Raw genomic sequence first — 14104 nt, 5'->3', positions numbered from 1 at the left:
TGATGGTGCCGTTCATAACAGAGCACAAGGGGAGAGATAGGTTTAGACAAAACGAGGTGGGTTCTTTTGAGGATGTTGGAACTGGGATGCTTATCCGACATCTCAGAGGATATAGATATGTGAGTCTGAAGCTCATGAGAGCTCTCCGTCAGGGACAGACTTGGACTGGAAGTCAACAGCAGACATGCTGACAGTTAACATCAGAAAATAGGTGAGGTTCCCTGAGGAGAGTTTGTGGAGGGAGAAGAGAGGAGCTTTGAGAGCAGAAACTTATACATTTTTGACATTAGGGGGACAAGAAGGATGAGGAAGCACTCCAAGAGAAGATGGAGATAAAAAAGAAAAATCAGGAAGATGCCATGTCATGGAAAGCAAGGAAGGCAAGGAAGTGCTTCAAGAAGAAGGAAGTGGCCAATGGGGGTTCACACTGATGATGGTTAAGGAAGACAAGAATCAACGTGCCTGCTGAGTTTAGAACATGAATCCACTTGTGATGCTGCTAGAGCATGATGGAGGGAAATGTAGAAGTCAGGATTCTTCTTCCTTCCCTCCCTCCCACCTTCTGTACCCCTTGTCTTTATTAAACACCTGTGGTGTGTCAGGTGTATAATATTGAACATGGCCCTCACCTTCATTATGATTATAGTTATCATTGTGGGGAAGACAGAAAGTAATCAAGTAAACCAATATATGGGCTTGTGATTCTATGATCATCTTTAAATGAACCGTAAGGAAGAGAGGACAAATTCACATTCTCTTATGTTCAATGCTAAGATCCAAAGTGCTTTGAAAACAAAAAAAAAATTTATAATTTAGTTGATGTCAAAAAATGTGGTAGTATACTATATTGCCCTCTTAAAATCTGGAAACTTGTAAACTCCTAACAAATACACAAGGATTTCAGGTAGAGGGATCATGGACATTTTTACAGATAAGGACACAAGACACAGAAAGTTTAGGTAACTTCTTCACATTCACATAGCCACACCAGGCTGGCTCCCTGCTGGGGGATCCAATGTCAGATAAAGCAGTACATCCATCCATCCATGCATCCATTCATGCATGCATTCATCCATCTATTCATTCATATGTTCACCCATCCACCCACCTCTCCATCCATCCATCCATCCATCCATTTTTCCATCCATTCAGTCATCTGTTCGTCTATCATCCACTCATCCATTTTAAAACATGTATTTGAGACTCCACTATATCCCAGGCTGTAAGACAATAGTTCAAAGTTACTGGAGAAGAGACGAAAACTTTTTTCTAATAAATAGTGGTTGCAGAAAGTACTGTTTCTGCAGGTGTTACTCAGGGGCTCTGGGAACTCAAAGGGTGATTTAAATGCTTGGCTGAGTCCTGGCCTTGTGAAGTGTTGACCAACAGGGTCCTTCCATCTCTCATCATTTACTCAAGTGCAAAGACAACATCTCACCCCTTATATCCTTTGCATTATCCCTGTGAGGCCTCTTTCAGTGTTTGGATACTGTGGTCTCTGGAAAAAAAATGGCAAGGAGAAACTTGATGATTGATTTGCTTTGCACCTCAGGAGGCAGCAGGATAAAAACAGAACAGTACAAATGTATTTTATATGGTAGCTTCAAAGGAATCACAGAAATGTTTTCTGAAAAACCAAGTAAGAGAAGGTGTGCCTTAAACTTTATTAGAAAAAAGTGCCCTCAAAGGGAGAGGGAAAGTGACGGGAAAGAAAAACATAAAAAGATACAACAAAGTGAATATTCTTGCAGTTACGGGAGGCCCATGGGGAGAGGTGTGTTTAAGAATCAGGGAACTGACAACAAGCTCACGGAGCTCTAGCCTAAGATCGGGAGACGGGACTCACTGGCTTAGCGCCAAGAAACGCACCCCGAGTCCACGAAGGGACCAGCGCATGAGGGCACCTGACACGCGGAAATGGAGGGCAAGTGTGTAACTGCATTTCAATACAGAAAATCCGATGACATCTACTACAGAAGGCTGGGCGCAGAGCTCGGGTTGCCTGGGATGTACCTGCACCGTTTCTGAGAACGGGGGCTAAATCCTGTATGGAGACCTGGAACTGAAACTTCCTGCAGCTCTTGTCTGGATTGATGGTGTGTTTGGACTTCACTCTGCAAATAACTTCATGACATGGATTTGGCCTGCTGGTTCTTGAGGAAGCCAAGACTTTTTGCAAGAGCACAGCCCAAACCATTGTTGGAGGAGATGGCGCCAGACAGTCTTCACTCCAGTGCTAGCACCTTGTGTGTTGTTTGACTCTTGACCAGAGGTGCCCCACATCTCTGCCTCCAGAACATGCCTTGAGTCCACATGGGGCTCTTTTCCCCGTGTTGGGCGCTGGGCTCACCTGGAGTCCTGCTGGTGAGTGCACAGCTGCCTCCTGGTCTCAGCTCAGCATCTCTACCTTAGTGTGACAGTGCACCCCATCCTCTGAGGACACAGAGGATGGTCTTCCATACCAAGGAACCCTGAACCTCCAGGTTTTCATCTGCTGAACTTTTACAAAGGATGTAAACTTTAAATCTTAAGGGTTTTTTTTAGTAGCAGAGCCTAAGCCCCCCAACCCCCGACACACACACACACAATCTAGTGCCCACCTCAATCCTTAAAACAGAGAAGAAGACCCCTTGTGGTGGAGGCTTATCTCTGAAGGGTGAGAAGGGGTGGGGCAGAACCCCACCCACTCAGCTTTCCAAGCCCAGGGGCCTGAGCATGTGGCAGTCTTGTACGTTACTTTTTAATTGATCTGCACAAGCATTTTCATTTTGTGAAAATGCTCAAGGCTATAATTTTATGATATGTGTACACACAATACGTTCACGCATTTCTGCTTCATATATTTTCTACACTGTAGATTATACTTCTACAAAAATGAAATATTTCATTGATTAAAGAGAAAAAATAAAGATAGAGATCATAAGCATGTATTGTCTACTTAAAAAATAAAGCCTGGATTTTCAGTTTTATGTTTGAATCGTGAAGTTGAATCTAATCAATGCACATGTTTCCTATCAGTTTCTGGGGAAAAAAATGAATACCACGTCATGTTTCTCTAATTCTCTCATTATTCCAGTGAAACTAAAATGAACCCTGGAGACCCCATTTTTCCACTTTAGAATAACAGTTGAAGGGATTAAGAATTCACCACTTCCGTTCCCACTTGTCTGCTTTCACCCTTTCTCCCGGCTGAGGGTGAGAATGGAACCTTATGGATGGAGGCAAGAGACTCAAAGGAAGACGCCAGTGAACAGAAAGCCAAGTCCAGAAGATAAAAGTCCACTTTCATATCGCTACACTCCAGCACTCGGGGAGAAGGCGCCGACACATCCCTGAAACACACACACACACACTCTCCACAAGATGGCTGCAGGTTTCTGGACGCTACTGGTGTCAGATCCCAGGGAGCAGGACATGGCCAGCGGGTACTCGACGCCCACCAGAGGGTGAGAGTGTTTTACAAGGTGTGATTTCTTTAACAACCTTCCCCCCTTCCCCGCCTTTAGAAGCCATCTGTTGCTCACTGGGACCCAGATCCTGCTCCCTCGTGAGGCTGTCCCAGGGCCACGTGCTTTGTCTCAGGTGACACCAGCTGATTATTGAGGGAGTGCACTTACCAAAAACCCCTCCTTTTTCTGATTGTATCCAAATAACTGGAAACAAGGATACTCTGCCTTTTAGAGAAAACAAGATCTTCACTGTGCTAAGATTTTGACATGGATAAGCTCATCTGGCTCTCACAAACTCCTAGTGTAGGAAGGATTGCTACTCAGACAGCCTTAATTAGAAGCCCGGGGCTCTGAATGATCTCACCAGCCACGCAGAGGAAAGACTTTAGTGTGGCTGGAGGGAAGGAACTATATACCACTCCAATTAGTCACTGGAATGTGTAGCGAAAGTTGGCAATGACCTCGTTAATTTGTAAGCATTTGACAGGAGGAAAGCCCCATTGATGAAACACAGTGTTCAGAAATGAGATTCATGATTTCATCAATAGTGTATTAACTTTTCTTTTTTTTTTTTTTTGGATTTGGAGCCATGTAATGCTGTAGTTTGGTTATATAAGGAAAGCAAGAGATGGATCAGCCGTAGAGATCCAAAAAGGTGAAAATAAAATAGTAGAAACTCCCGTCAAAGCTGTGCAGGTCCCCAAGGGGCAGCCAGGCTGTTCTCCTTCTGTAGAAACGGGCGGACAGCCCCAGCCGCCTCTCCACACCTGCCAGTCCTGCACAGGCATTTCGCAAAGACGTCGTTCCACTGCCTTCTGGTCTCACGGTTTCTCCTGAGACATCGGCCGTTTGTCTTACTGGTGTTCTGCTCGCTCCTGGCCTTGCTGTTGTCGTCTGCTTTTGTTTCTGGCTGCTCTGAAGACCTTCCCTTTGCTGCCGGTTTTCAGCAGTTTACCGTGATGGTTGCTAGGTCTGATTTTCTTTGTGTTTAACCTGCTGGGGGTTCACCGACCTTCTTGCATCTGTAAGTTTCGTGAGTTTTGAGAAGCTGTCTCCACCGATTGCTTCCATCATAATCTCTTTTCTCTCCGTTTTTAGCACTTCTGTTATATGGTGTTAGGACATTTTATCATGTCACATTTGTTCTTGAAATACTTTTTAAAAATTTAATACTCTTTTAAATTCTCTATATTTCATCCTGGATATTTCTGTTGGTCTGTCGTTCTGTTTCCTAATCTTTTCTCCTACTGTAACCAGGCGAGTGTAAATCCATTTATTGAGCTCCTACTTTAAGTTATTGCATTTTTGAGTTTTAGAATTTTTATTTAATTTCTCTCTTATCACTTTGAGGTTTTTTGCTAACCCCCGTTTTGTCTTTTAATTTCTAGAGCATATAAGTCACAGTTATTTTAAAATCAGCATGTGATCATTCTTATATCAGGATCTGCTTCTATCATATGTCTTTTTTCTCTTGGCTCTGACTTCCGGTGTGTCTGGGAATTTCCCATTGCATGGTAGACATTGTGTATAAGAAATTATAGGAGCCTTATCTATGCTGTGCAATAAGTTAGCCACTAGGTGGCTATTGTGCCCTTTAAACATGGTTACTTTTGTGTAAATTCTCACCGAATTTCAAAGACTTGGTTCCAAAAAGAAGAAAAAAATCTAAAATACTGAATAATCTTTATATTGATTACATCTTGAAATGATGATATTCTAAATGTATTCGTCAAGTAAGTTACATTATTAACATTAATGTCACCAGTTTCTTTTTACTTTTCTAATACAGTGCTAGAAATTTTAAAATTAGATACGTGGCTCAAATTATATTTCTCCTGCACAGAGCGCCTCCGGATGACAGCATCTTCCTCTTGGCAGGATTCACATTAGCTGCTCTCTGGCAAGCTGACAGAGACAGGAAGGTCACATCAGTCCAGTTAAGGACTGAGCGGATCTGAGGCCTGGCAGAGTGCACTGTGGTCTCTCGAGGGTCCTGACTGAAAGCGTATGGACTTTCCTGGGCCTGCTGCTCAGAGCAGACACGGAACTCAAATTCTTCAGCATTGTGAGACTGCTGAAAGTTCTGTCTAGTTTGCCAACCATCTTAGTTTGGGGTGCCATAGCCAAATGCCATAGGTGGGGTGGCTTCAATGCCAACATTAATTTCTCACCGTTCTGGAGGCTGGAAGCCTGAGATCAGGGTGCTGGCGTGGCCCAGCTCTGGTGAGAGCCGCCTCCCAGCTTGGGGGTGGCTGCTTTCTCCCTGTGTCCCCACGCGGCAGCGGGAGAACCAAGCCCTCTGAGATCATTTTTTATGAGGACGCTGCTCCCATCGCGACGATCATAACTTTATGACCTCATCGAAGCCTCATTACTTCCCAAATGCCCCATCGACCAAATACTTTCATACTGGGGGCCAGGGCTTCAACATCATGCCTTTCAGGGGGACGCAATTCAGTCCAAACACCAAACAAGGTTTTAAAATCTGAAAATGTCTCAAATTAAAACTTGGTTCAAACTTCAATAAAATATATATATATATATATACATATACATATATCTATATATTCTACAAAAATAATGAAAAACCTTGGTTCAGGATGTCAGGATCATGTTCCTGAATTTCTCCACTCTTCAGGCCACTGGGCTCTCAAACCCTAAGCTTGCTGGAAGCCCTGGGCCCCCATGTCGCCTCCTCAGCTCCGTGTTACTGCTGCAGGCTTGGCCTTTTTGCTCCATGATTTTTGTGATCCTACAAATTCCTGGAGGGGCAAAGCTGTGCAGACTGCTTACCTCACCTCAGTTCGTTTCCCTTCTCTCTGGACCGTGGCCAGTCAGATTCTAGTGACCAGGTTGCCAGCATCTTCAGACGGTGTGTTGGAATTTTACCCGGATTTTCCAGTGCTACGTCAGCAGGATTAGGCTGCTGCAACCAGACTGTTAGAGCCAGAAGTGAAGGTCCCAGACCAGCTTTCAGCACAGCTTCCTCCCCCGTGAATGTTTAGTTCCTTTCTTTTCTTCTTCTCTATTTGTCTCTTGAATTTACAAATTTTGCTGCAATGTTTTCTAATGTGAAGTCTTCCAAAGTGAGAAAGAAATGCTGAACACTCTGCTGAAGGTGAGGCTGCCCCACCAGGGCCTGCCCATCCGTCCTGTGAGGCCCCAGGTGAGGACCAAGCTCAGGCTCTCTTGGGAACAGATACTGGGGTTCCCACACCAGCAGGTACGTTCTTGGCTTTTGTCACACTTGCTTTACAGATTTTGAGATCAACCTTAAGCTCATCTCTGTGTTATAGAACTTTGGGAGCTGGAGTGACTCCAAGATCACATGTTCCCTGTTTCTAGAATGTTCTTTATATTCTGACACCCCTCCTAGTGTGACAGTTAGTGACCATTCTCTCTGCCCAGGTTGACACTCAAATGTTCATAGACAAGCAGCGCCCTCCACCTCAGGGCAGGGAACGTGACTTTGACCCTAGTGCTGCTCAGCACTTGACAAAGCTAGGTGGAGAATGGGCGTGTGCATCAGCTCTTCTCCTGCACACCCAACAACCTGCGCCTGCGTTAAGTCAACTGTGTGTCTTGGTTGCACTATGGTGGGAAGCAAGGAGTGTTTAATGAATTTTACTTTGGAGTAATGCCCTCAGAATCAAGGGAGAAAGCAAAAGAAGGAGCTAATTTCATCTGCGGATGTATTTCCTACATTAAACAGTGCCTTCTTTTGAAGATTGTTGGAAACATTTCTTTCTGGTCTTAGCAAAAGGAGTAACTAGATCACTTCCTGGGAAATACTTTGCTTCTATATTGTGAACTTGGTGAACTGTGTGAGTAATGGTGTTTTCTTCCTGGATTAGCCACTTCATAGTTTAGAGCCGTATTCGGAGCTTCCTTCCAGCGAGTGTGTGGGGCCCCATCACATGCGTTTGCTGTTCTCATCCCAAGTTGGCCTTTGCACTTGTCCCTGACCTCAGTGTTCTCTGTCCACCGTTCACCTCGATCGCTGGCATCGCTCTAGGTCAGACACACCTTTTCCCTTCCTTCAATGACTGTGGCTGCAATTTTATTGGTCTTCCTCCCTCCTTCCTCTGTTCCCTAATGTGTTATCTGCACTAGCGAGAATAAGCATCTGTATCAGTTATCAGTTGCTGCATAACAGTTAGTCCCAAACCTAATGGTTTAAAACAATACACATTTGTTATCGCACCTTTTCTGTGGGTCAGGAATCCGGGCATGGCTTAGCCTTGTGTCCCTGACTCAGGGTCTCTCAAAAGCCGCAGTAGGTGTTGGCAAGGGCTTCGCCATCTGCAGGCTCACCTGGGGAAGGACCACCTTCCGAGCTCACTCACATGCCTGTTGGCTGAAGACATCGGTTCCATCATATGTGGGCGTCCCTGCAGGGCAGCTCACACCATGGCAGCTGGCTTCCCTTAGCGTGACGAGGGAGAGACAGAGAGGTACCGGGGATGGAGTCCACAGTAACTCAACCCTGGAAGTGTCATCCCACCCCTTCTGCTGTCTTTCAATCATCAGGTGCAGTCAGGAAGTCCAGTCTACACCTGAGGGGAGAGGCTCACACAGCACGCATGTCTGCATGCGTGGACCACTGGGGCCGTCTCGGAGGTTGCCCACCACACCCCCTATAACACACAAAGCCGAGTAAGCTCTGCTAAAAATCCGTTGGTGGCTCCTTAGTGCTCTTCAAATGAAGTCCAAACTCCTTGGCACAACTGGCAGGTCTGTCCAGTCATGGCTCACCCACTGGCCTTATTTGGAGAAGCTCCATTCTTGGCCCATTTGTTGTTTTTTTTTCCAGAAGGAAGAAAATGGAGTCCATTTAGTTTCATCTTTTCCCTGCCCCAGAGGACATTTTTTAAAAAAAGTAACAAACTTATCCAAGAAACATGAAACAAATCGTTGAAAATGTCGCCAGAGTAATGGACAATCCAGGAATTGAGTCCTGAATAATTTACAGTTGGCTATAACGGGACTGAAATGAGTAAAAGCAGTGAGAATGGCCTGCACTTATGACTGTGGGTCAGGCGCTGTCCAGAATACATTACATGGAGTGACCGATTTACACCCTGTGGCCTTGACCTTCCTAGTTCAAGAAGCTGCGCACAGTGAGGCTGGCTCGGAGCCCCCTCCCTTAGTCACTGCATGTGTTGCTGCAGCCCGTGTAGGCAGACGTGACCTGGAGGGTACAGCGGGAAACGGTGACTGCTCTTGACGTTCACCATGCCCAGCATGGGGCTCCGTGAGTGATGTGATCCCTGAAAATGGCTCCGTTGACTACATTCAGCCACACAGAACATTTTAAGAGAAAGAGCAGAAACAACTTTTTGAAATGTTTTAAATGTATACTGGGATTTCATACATTTGATATTATAATGAGGTTTTTTTTTAAACTTTGTCCTCTAAATAAACCTTTTGGAACAGGGGCACTTAAAAAATTAAAGTTCTTTTGGACACAGAATTCTGGTGAACAAGGATTTTTCCAGAAAATTTCCAAACTGATTCTTTTTTTTTTTCCTACAAAGATATAAACAACAAGAAAGTTGTTGGGGACAGACGTGTTGAAAGACTCTGCCTTTGGTGGACTGTGCAGGGTGACTTTAACTTTCTCTTGCCGGTTTCTTCTTCATTCACGTTCAAGCAACCATGGTTATGTTTTGGGGATTAGGCCAGGGGATTTCCCACCAAAGGAGCGACGTTGAGATGACGCTGATTTGGGGTCAACTCAGGAAGCCTGTGAGAGCCCGGGTGGTAAGGAGCCCACAGCTGAAGGGTCCACAAAGAGAGGGGCCGCTGTCCTCAGGGATGCCCAGTAAGGACATTGCTCCTAGGTGGTGTTGACTGAAATAAAACGCACAACCTAAAAGCTGAGGGTGATGTTTTGCTTGGCAGACTTTCTGAGGACTCTGCCCTGGATGACAGCCTCTCAGATCGCTCTGGGGAGCTACTCAGAAGAGGTAAGGGAGGAGCCAGGATGCATAGGAGCTTTACAACAAAGACCAGGTAGTCAGAACATCAAAAGATCACTGTTGTTAAAGAAAACCAGGCATCTCAAGTTAAAGAATTTAGTGCTTTTCTATGTATGGGAAGGTGCCAAGGTCTGGGTTCATTAAAATCATTCCTTTGACATGCATCTTAGCTCTCCAGGGCCAGTGTCCTGTTCCTTCCCGTCCGGAGTCCCCTCAGAGGGCAGCGCTGGGGTGGCTGCAGGGGCCAGGCTGCCTGCCTGCCTGCACCCTGAGTTCCCTCTGCTCACTGTCGGGGCGGCGGTACTGGCTGGTGAGTTGATGGCCGCAGTGTCCTTTGTTTCCTGACGTGGCTGGTGGTACTTTTCATCCACAGCGGGAAGCTGGAGAAACCGTCTCCAAACTCCTCTGATCCAGTAACCTTCACTCCTTTCCCAGCCCCAATTCTAAACAAATTACTATTAAGAAGAACTGCAGCGTGGTGTGGAAAGACATGCAAACCCAACGATCATGCTTCCTTGGCGAGCACCAGCCTGCACATTTTAAAGAAAAGGATGTTGCTAAAAGAGCTCCGTCTCTGCTAGCAATTGCACGCGGCCCAGTCGCTCCGGAAACGAGCTGCACCCCACGTGGCTGGGGGCACGGGGACTTCCTGACATTTCCAGCTGCAGCTTCTCAGCTTTCAGACACATGAGTTTCATATAAGCTATTCCTTTCCCCCTTATTCCACCTTATTTCTGCCAAAATCCAAATGTTTACCGTATGCTTTATTTGTGGTGAATAATTTTGGCTAATTATCACTCATTTTGCAACCCTGAGCCGCAAATGGGAGAAAACAAAGCCAAACTTGTCCTTTTCTAAACAGCATGAGTTCAAAGCAGCCTTGTCACAATCGAAGCGATCCATTTGCCGGTTAAAATCTGGCTCCCTCTCTCCTCCTCTGGAGGAAGGGAAGTTTAATTTTCTGCTGGACACATTTTTAGAGGGGCTTTAAGAAGCTAATCAGTCAGGGACCAGACAGACACCACTGCCTGGGGCATGTCAGAGCACCCCCACCACCCAGCCCTGTGATGGCAGCCCTGCTCGGAGTCTCTTTGCCATCTCTCTTTCTGGGGGCAGCACCCAGGGAGGCTCAAGCACCAGACTTCTCTGCAACACTGTCCCTCCTTCCTGCCTGTCATGGCCTCTTTTTTCCTCCCCCACTTCTTAGTGGTGCTCTATGCCCAAAGGAATCAGCTAAAAATCTATTTAAGAAATGTACTTTGCCACTCACCTTACCACGCTTAGAAAAGTAACCCTTAATGTCTGCGCATCTCAGTTTACAAGCACGGTCATGTGACACTGTCGTTTAACCCTGACCCAAACCAGGGAATTTAAGATCGCTGCCCAGTCTAGGAAGCAGGAGACGAGGCTCATGGGTGCAAGGAAACTTGCCCAGAGCTGTGGCAAAGTCGACTGAATGCAAGCTCATTCCACTTCGCTACCATTGGTTTTCATGATGCGTAACTCGCTCCATCCGGGGCCTGGGGTTTGGCTACACCTGGCTGAGTCCTCACTGCTCTGGCATCCGTGGGCCTTCCTCTGTGAGAGCAGGGGGCACAGAGGTGGAATGTGAGGGGTGGGGCAGAACCAGGACACAGAACTCTAAGGCATATAGGTGAGAAGGTTTCTATAGACTGGGAAAAGAAGTCCCAGTAAGTTACACATTTTTGAAAGTTGGCAAATACCGAGCGTGTCACGATATCATAAAATAACGTTTTTACAAATTGTCTCATGCATTTCTGAAATATTACAGTTTTAATGCAATGGTGGTAATTTGCATGTTTTGTCTGAAACTACCTGCTTCTGAAGGGTAAGATTCACTGAAATCTCCAATCTGCAAGTTGCCGTGTGGGGGTGGATAAAATATGAGTCCACGTGTAGGTGGACTAGTTATTTGCAGAACAGTTCTTGCTTTTTTGACCTAAGAAACAGGAGTTTTGATACGTGCTATTGCACGAGATTCTCATAATAAATGTGTGTTGCATTTATATTTACATACACTGCATTTCATTTTCCTGACCAGAGAACACTTCTCTTTTGCTGCATCCAGTGCAGCTCGGGACCGTGTCTGAGGACGGGTGATGAAGGGCTTAAGAAACAAAAAGACAAAGTAAAGAGCAAAGATGGGACCAGGGGCCTCAAGATCTTGTGGATCCAGAGCCCCAAAAGCCTGGTCGACATCGTGTTTATTAGGAGTAAACAGCTCAGAAAAACGCTATCAAGAGGGGGGGCTTCAGCTACTCCATGCGATAAGCACTGCGTTCTGCTTGCTGGCTAACTGATCAGTTTCAGGCCCATCCCTTCCAGGAACAGCCACCCCGGGTGTGCAGAGTTTCTCAGTCTATCCTGTTGTTGCCTCCGGGACACCCCGAGGTAGCACATACCCCCCCGGGCTTAACCGCGTGCTCTCATGCCAGAACCCAGTCCTGCTAGTGGACGACCTGGCTTTCCAGGCCCGTCCGTTGCTCCACACTAAGGAACTATCTGCCCTCCTTCGTGCCCTCATGGCCAGTCTCAGGCTTGCCCGCCACACATTTTCTTTAGCCTAATACGTGCTACAGATGTCACCTGCTGCCTAAAACATTAAAACAAAGCAAGCGTGTGCGTTTGAAGCAAGCAGATGTGAGTATAATGTTTTAAGCTCATGGAAATTGAGGTACGGCTCGTTTCCCAGCACTCTTTTGGCAAGGTGTCGCTGCGAACTGCTTACAGCTTAAGCGCAGTGGCTGGAAAGTTTTCAGAGACTAGCTCCTGGCTCTGCAGCTCTGCACCCTTGTTTCTCTTCCGCCGCCCCCCGCACTGTGCTGTGGGAGGTGACCCCACCTGCTTGTCAAGACACCAGGGGGCTGGCGCAGTGGGCAGGGGGACATTCCTGCATTGGAATGGTTAGCAACAAGGTAGGCATGCACGGCGCTGTCTAGTGTCACGAACACCCTGCTTGCCGGGAGCGGCCGGGTCCGGGCGGCGCTCCGGGGCCTCGTGTGCTCGGAAAGTTGCTGTTCCCTCCCTTGGAAGGTTTGACTCGTTTTCCAGAAGTGCCGCGGGCAGACGAGGCCGCTCTCGTCCCGGTTTTCCGAAGTGACACGCGTCCGGGCCGCAGACCTCGGCGGCGACGGCGGGTAGCCGGCACCCCCGGCCCCTCGCGGGCGTGGGCAGTGCGCTCGCTTGCGGGGAGCGACCGCCTGTGGCTTTCACCGACCTCCGGGCCGGGAAGAGTCCCAGGGCTCTGGACGGCAGCCCCCAGCGGGGCAGCGCCCACTGCGCCGCGGACCTCGGATGGGACCCGACGACCTGGGGGCCGGGCTCCGCGTTCGCTGACCCCCACCTGCAGCCCCCAGGGAGAGTTTGGGGGTGACCTTTCCAAAAAGCCGCTGTTCATAGAATTAAAAGAATCTCCGTGTATGGAGGAAGAAAGGCACTGAGAGGTGAAGGGCTTTCTCTCAACAGGAGACCAAGGCGAGCCACACCTGTCGCTATGGTGGAAGCTCCTGGAAAGCAGCCATCAGGGCCATCGTGCCAGGCACGTAACAGGTCCCCAACATTTTTATTTGAATGTCCATCGGTGTTCTTCAGGATCTCAATAGGGGTTTCAGAGGACAAAGCTGTCTGGGGGCCCACTTAGCTTGGGGAACCCTCGACAGTAAGCAACATTCTTGCCTGAAGTCCTCTGCGTGTCTGTCGTGTGCGAGTGGGTGTCACGTGCCCCAGGTGGAGGCCACCTGTCTCCCTGACCACACACGCTTGGGGGGAGAGGACAGACAACTTTCTAATAATGCAAAGCGATGGGGTTTTAGAGGCAGAAACCTAGACTCGAGCTTGCCCCTTACCCACTGCTGTGACACTAGAAAGTCTTTCCCGTGCCCATCCGAGCAAGGGAATGGCCGTGGCAGCGACACGTAACGTGTGCTCAGCACGTGGCAGGATGCCGAGAACAAAGTGGGTGTTTCATAAACAATAACTCTGGAAAGATCATTGGAAAACTGGGTCCCAGAGACTGCCGAGTGGCCCAAGGTCGCCCGGCTGTGCCCTTGGTCTGCTTGCCTTCCCAGATATCCCTTATCCTGCACTAAGCTGATGGATAAGAGAAGTTATACCATGACAGATTTCTCTCATAGGCACAGCAAATCGAGTTGAAGTTGCCAGATGTTTCTACTTCACAGAATAATAAAGTTAATGGATGTATATCAGGGCTCAAACCCAAGATTTAAAGAGCGATTCCTGACATAAGCAGCCATAAAAGATGTCTAGTTTGGCATTCCAGCATTCCAGGGCAGCCCAGACCACCGTCTGGTCACATCTGGTCTCCATCAGGCCTGAAGTGTTACATAAATACATGCCTGGCTTACAGGGCGAGGAGGTCCTACTGAGACAGCCCAGGCTCTGTTCTGCGTCAGCCCTGCAGGGGGTCCTGGAGGCAGCCTCACAGCCCTGGGCAACGCACTCTCAAGGGACGGAGCTCTCTACTCCCCAGGGCAGGTGTGGCAGGGAGTGCACACTCTTGTGTCCATCTATTCCAGCTGCCCTCCCTCGTGTCAGACACACCTGGAAGTTCAGCCTTCTGATACGAGGCTGTGAGTACAGACAGCTGGTGGAGCTCAGTTCTGGACTTAGAGAAGAATGAAATGCTTCAAAGAT

Source organism: Vicugna pacos, chromosome 31 (assembly GCF_048564905.1).
Source record: "Vicugna pacos chromosome 31, VicPac4, whole genome shotgun sequence".
In the NCBI taxonomy this organism is placed as follows: Eukaryota; Metazoa; Chordata; class Mammalia; order Artiodactyla; family Camelidae; genus Vicugna; species Vicugna pacos.
The sequence above is the reverse complement of the archived record's forward strand: the minus strand, read 5'-3'. Positions refer to the sequence as shown.